Source organism: Dipteris shenzhenensis, chromosome 9, assembly GCF_047967505.1.
Source record: "Dipteris shenzhenensis isolate YYH24624 ecotype China chromosome 9, Dip_SZ_1.0, whole genome shotgun sequence".
Classification (NCBI taxonomy): Eukaryota; Viridiplantae; Streptophyta; class Polypodiopsida; order Gleicheniales; family Dipteridaceae; genus Dipteris; species Dipteris shenzhenensis.
In genome coordinates, this window is record NC_141604.1 from 13,883,151 (window position 1) to 13,889,998 (window position 6,848).

Below are 6,848 nucleotides of genomic sequence, written 5' to 3' on the forward strand. Positions count from 1 at the left end.
TAAGTGAAAGTGTGTGAGTGCACATGACCTAGTATCTAGGTAGGGACTAACTATATGCTTTTTTGTTGTTGGGATTTCATAGGGCAGTTAGGACTTAGGCATCACTTCTGAGCCCTAGGTTGAAATCGGTTAATGTTACCTATATGTGCAAAGACATACATATGCAAGTGAGTGCTCGTGATACAATCTAATCCTTACTAAGGAAGACTTGGGTTTCCCAAATCTTCATTTTTGTCGAGGATGGCTTGCGTGTTGAAGTAGTAGGACTTCAGTTGGTTTCTATTTATTGTTATGTTGAATTGGACTCCATCCAATGTTTCTAGTAGCACAGCTCCGATGGGATTCATTTTCTTGACTCGATAGTGTCCTTGACCTAGATACTTAAGTTTTCCCTTGTGTACTTTGGCATTGTATAACAAGACCAAGTCACCTTCATTAATGTCTTTGGCTTTAAGATTTATGTCAAACCATGCCTTTCTTCTGTGTTTTTCTGTTGTCACGACATGGTAGGCAACTAATCTTGTCTCTATATGCTTCTCCAATTGATAGAGTCTTTCTTTCAAGGATGCATGATCTCCCATGCATTCCTCTACTATTATGCGTAGGATTGGTATCACAAATTCTAGTGGGACCACAGCTTTGAGGCCATATACTAATTGACAAGGTGTATTCCTTGTATTGACCTTGAGTGTGGTTTGGTATGCCCATAAGGCTGCATTCAATTTCTCTGCCCAATCAGAATGCTATGGCTCTACTACCTTAGTGAGGATAATGCATAATATTTTGTTGGTGGATTCGGCCTGTCCATTCCCTTGGGGGTAGTACGGTGTGCTTTTTCTATGGATTACCATAAATCCATACAAGAGTTCTTGGATTACCTCATTGACAAAATGCTTGCCTTTATCCGACACAATTTTAATGGGGCATCCGAATTGGGTGATCACATTCTCGTATAAGAATCTTGCTGTGCTTCTCGCATTTGCCTTTTTGACTGCTTTAGCTTTAGCCCATTTGGTAAAGTAATCCATGGCCACAATGATGTAGCGTGCATGTCTTCCCTTTACTACTGGATGGATGGGACCCACATAGTCAATCCCCAATTTTTCAAATGGTTTTTGTGCAACAACTATTGTTAGGGGATTGAAGTCTTTGTGTTGGGGTTTAGTGGTCTGTTGTTGGCATACATCACAACCTTTGACATATTCATAGGCAAGGAGGACTTTTCTTACTATGGCTTCCCCTTCGAAGTGTCCTCCTACAATGCCTTCATGGACTTTACTCAGGATTTACATGATCTCATGAGGAATAACACATCTTCTTAAAACCTAGTCCTTGCCCAACTTGTACAGTTGTCTTACAATGAGTTGATAGGGTGCAACTTTTAAAATTAGTTTTCTAGCATCCACTTCTTTCATTTCAAGGGGCGGTCTTCTTGCTATTAAGTGCCCAATGATATCTCCACACCAATCTGGAACAATGTCTATATGAAATAGTGTGGCATCTGGCATCATCATCTACTCTAGTGGCTGCTTCTCTCCACTTGACATGAGACATGTGATCGACAATGTAGTGTTGGGCCCCTTTGCGGACCACTATTTTGAAGTTGAATTCTTGAAGCAAGAGGAGCCATCTAGTTATTCTTCCTATTGTACATGGACAGTTCACAAGATAAATCAATGCTTAATGGTTAGTGTAGAAGACAAAATCATTTGTGAATAGATAGTGCTGAAATTTCTTAACACTATACACCATTGCTAGGGCTTCTCTTTCTGTGGTGGTATGGTTGCTCTGCATCATTGAGTTGTCAACTAGAAAAGTAGAATGGGTAGTCTTTCTTATGTTCATCAGGTTGACAAAGCACACTCCCAATTGCATACTTGGATCCATCAGTATGAACATGAAAATAAATATCCCAATTGGGAGATATAAGGATGAGTGCTATGATTAGGCACCACTTTAAAAGCTGAAAGGCTTGGTCGCACTCTGCTGTCCATAAGAATCCCACTAATAATTTGTAAAGTGGTCTGGCTATCATGGCACACCGTAATATAAACCTTCTATAATAGCTGGCATGTCCCATAAAGACCTTACACCTTTGGAATTTATAGGAGGCGGCAATTCCATGATGATTTTCATTTTGTCCATGTCAGTTGCAATCCCATGTTGAGAAACGATGTGTCCCAAAACAACTACATGGGTGACATGAACTAGCATTTTGTCGGATTTAGGGAGATGCCATAATCCCTACATTTGATTAGAACTGCTTCAAGACATTTGAAGTGGTCTTTTTTGTTCGAGTGGGTGCACAAATCATCCAAGAATACTTGTAAAGACTTATTCAAAAATGACTTGAAAGTGTGAACATGACTCGCTGGAATGTGGCCGGGGCATTACAAAGGCCGAATGGCATGAATCTATAGGCAAAAATACCCCATTTTGTAGGCAAATGCTATTTTTGATTGGTCTTTAGGAGCAATTTGCACTTGATTGTAGCCACTGAAGCCATCCAAGAAGCTATATATCTTAGAACTTGCCACCTTTTCGAACACTGTTACTTTCCAGCTCATACTTAGGATTTGTTTAATAAGGTCCACATACCTTAGGGTGGGAACCTTTCCTTATAGGTATCATGTGTACTATCACGTATGGTGAAATTCCTTTTATCTCTTTGTATGACCATGCTAGGCAGTCACGGTATTCCATTACGGATTCTTTGAGTTTGGTTTCATCTTCTTGTCGAAGCTGTTTCCTAATAAAAACTAGATTTTCTTCCTCCCCTTCAAGGGTGAGGTTTATTGTGTGAGTTTTTGCCAGTCCCTTATAGATTGGAGTTTCTCCAATGCTATCGGTTTCTTGAACTTTAGATTCTCTTAGTGGTCTTGGCATTGCTATGGGGACATTGCCACGTGTAATTCTTGAAGGACTCTTGCACTTCTCGAAGTGTTGAACTAGCCTAACATGTGATATGGGTATTGGGTGGCATAGTATCATTAACCAATTTGTTAGGATCTTGGTGACTTTCTTTTTCTATAGTCTCTTGATTGAGCTTCATCCACACATGTGGCTTATACTTTTGAAACTTCTTACATTGGGAACTATGGGGTAACTTTTCCAATGGTAAGGTGTTCCCAAGTAAGGGTTCATTTGCTGGGCATACTCCTTCCAATCCCTCAGGGGACCATTCAAGAGGAGGTGGCTTAGATTTTGAGGGAGCTGGCTTTGCAAGATACAATTTGATGATCCTTGGTTGGACTCGTTCAAATTCATTGAAGTGTTTGGCCTTGGCTTTTCTGCAATTTCCTCCTTTAGCTTTCTTGCAGGATCTTTTACTGCTGTTATTCAAATTTGGAGCTTCAGGTTTTGGGATCTCGACTGCCATTAGGGCATGCAGAATGGCTAGGTCATTGTCAAAGACTTGATCTTCAATTTCAACATTCTCAACCTCAGCTTTAAGGTCCCAAGGAAAATCTGAGTCATCATTGGTATGGGTACCTTCTTCAGGTTCATTAAAGAATGGCACCACTAAATCAATTGGTTCTTCATGTGTGAGTTGAGGATCTACGTGTATCACCTTAACATCTATCTGTGAGAAGATGGGGTCTAATGAATGGCAATTGTCGATGGTTGCCAATGTTTGTATCTAGTTATTGACATTGCTTTGTGAATCGTTCGCTATGGCATGCTATTGCAGGGGAGCTGATTTGTTGAGATCGTCATTGAAGAGGTTTCATCCAATGCTCTAAGCACAATTGGTTTTATTGCTCCTGTCCCCACATTCACCCTGACTGCGATGTTGCAATTTTGGATAGTCAGTCTATTAGTTTCCCAATCATGGAGGACTGATGCTTCCCACCGCAACCAAGGAAGTACTAGTAAGATTTGATAGGATTTCTTAGGGAGATCCAAGATTGTGAATTGTGGGGAAAAGCGAGCTCCTGCGACTTTTGTTGACATGCCATTCACTATATCCAAGGGTTTTTCCCATGAATGATCAGTAAGGCGTATGTTGAAATTCACCTCTTGCATTGGTGGGAGACCCCATTCATCATAGAGCTATGACATTCACACCTACTCCACCATCCACTATGGCTTGGACTTCATTATATGCCTTGTGGATCAAGGGCATAGTAATGTTGCATATGTCATCTCTCTCACCCATCCACACGGGGATATCTTCGATGTCTTCCATAGGTGGAGGGGGATTTGTGAGTTCAATCCAGCCTTTGAAACTCTCCCAAATATTGGGACAATTCTGTAGGAGGATTCTGATGGGAATTGACACAGGGCAATTCAAAATGCTAGAGAGTGTGGCTCCTTCAAGTTGGCATGGCGGTATATTATGTTGCGAATTTAGTTGTTGGAATAGAGGCTCGAGTACAATATCAATACTCTATGGGGCCAAGTCATGGATTGGATCTTGAGCTTGTTTCTCAGCCTCAAATGGAGCTTGTTCCTTTTGTATCCACTGTTGAAGAGCCTGAAAATGAGCCTTCTCCACTTTTGCATTTGGGTATGGAGCTTCTTTCATTTGAGGCTCGGGAGCTGATGTGAATGAGCTTGGATGCTCATTACTTCGTGGAGGTAGAGGTAGTTGTGCAGTCTTCTTAAGAAGTCATCTTGGTTGGTGGAGTGGAATATTAGGGTCCTTGGTGGCCTCTTTTTATTGGTGTGTAATTACATTCACAAGTTGTGATATTACACTTGTCAGCCCTAGACTTTGATGGTCTACTAATGATGCCGATTGGGATGTCAGGGTTAGCCTCTGTTTGTTGTGGGACCTTATTTTTCATGGGGCAATCCATATAGGCATGGCCTATGCCACAATCTTTGGAGTGGTTGGAAAGTAGCGGGGCTACCACGATGAGGGCACTTTGCGATCCGGTGATTTTCTCCACAACCGTAGCACTTGATTGGCGCTCGATATGTATTGGGCCAAACTTGATTTGCATAGACTAGTATTAAACCTTCTACACTTTCAACATAGTACATTGGGTACTCGGCTTCATACTCAAATGGCAAGTCTACTTCTTCGGCTTGCAGTTGTTGTATTGGAACTGCCTGAGGAGCTGGATTTGGCACTCTTGGTTCGGATTCTTGAGTGATTGCGAGACTTGTGTCTAAAGGGGAATAGGACTTACCCTTGGAGCTGGGGGTGCTTGTGCAAGTGCCGATTGCTTGTACATTGGCATGGGTGCCAGTTGGTATTGTTGAGGTCGAGGCGGGTTGTTGCACATGTTGAAGATGCAACTGTTTTCATCATGGTGATTGATGATGCAAATACGACACCACAACCTTGGCAGTAAATTTGCTTGTGCAGTGATCTTGGCTCTTAGGACCGGGCATTCATTTGTTGTGTGATTGGCCACGCAGTGTGGGCACCAAATATTTTCTCGCCGTGGATAAGTTTGAGGTGGCAGCAGCTGAGACAAGTGAAGCTTTTGTTTCATGGCCTGCATTATTTCTTCTTTTAGATTCATGGTCATGGCCTCTAGGTGACGTTTTGGCAGTGGACTTGGATTTGCCCTTTTTAGAGTATTTATCTTGTGCATTGGATCTTCTGATGTCAAAGTCAGGCAGTCATGCCATCCTCGATGTCAATAGCTACCACATGAGCAGCATTGAACGTTTCATAATTGCTAATCTTTTTCATGTCCTTGCGAATTTTCTTCCTTGGTCCTACAATGAACCAGGCTGTGAGGTACTTAGCATTGGGGCATGGGTCACATTTGGCAATTAAGCGTTTCATCTTGCCCAGGTACGTGCGTAATCTTCTTGACGACCTTGTTTGATCTTGCTTAGTTGAAGAGCGGGATCATCTTGTAGTCTCTCCTTTGAAAGCACCTCTTGAATTATGTTTGAAGCAGGTCCCATATGGCTCTCTTCCACTACGAGTTCTAGGTACCATTCTGATGCTTCATCCGTTAAGGCCATGGGGAACCAAGCAACCTTGGTTTCATTGGATTGATCTCCACCTGCTTGGCATGTGGCATCAAAATGCTAGAGGAATCGGGCTGGATCGCCCCTACCATTATATTGGGAAGTTCAAGTTTGCCTAGGGGGTGCCTACCTCAATTGTTATTATTATTGCCAAAATTGTTGCGATTAAAGAAATTGTTCCCTTCGCATCAAGGTCAATATCCTCATCATTGCGACGGTGCCCGGCCATGTTGTGGCGTGGAGGAGTCAAAGGGATTTCTTGAATTTTAGGGGGGCCATTAGGGTAGAGGACTATCGGAGGCGGTGGTTGTAGGAGAGTTGTATGTGAATTTGGCGAGCGTTGGTGTTGGAGGCGTTGGCTGGAGCACAACTATATGCAGGTGCAACGGGTGTGTCTACCGCAAGTGCGGGTGTTGATGTAATTATGTTAGGAGGGTTAGAGATGTGTTAGTGTTGTAGGGACCATCATGTTAATAATGTGCCTAGGATTGTCCTACGTGTGTAGGGAAATGTTCTGGTGCAAACAGATCATCAATCGGCGACGTCACAGCGTAAAAGATATGAGCGAATTAGTGTGAAACGAGGCCTACTTTTGAGTCGCATCGTCGCCGAGCACTGGGCCGAGCAAGCAAGAGGAGCTAAGAGGGGAAGAGGGTGGCACCACCACGGGTGCTCTGCCTCGTTGGTGGGCGTCTGGCGAGCTACACTGTCAATGCATCACCATTGGCTAGTGCTACGTGAGCAGCCACCGTTGGTAGGTGCTACGAGTGGCCTTTGCACCAAGGGCTTATAAGCCCTTAGTAATTATGAAGGGACTTAGGCCCTTAGAATAGATTAGGGAGAGGAGCAGTCGGAGAGAGAGAGAGAGAGAGAGAGAGAGAGAGAGAGAAGGAGAGAGAGAGAGAGAGAAA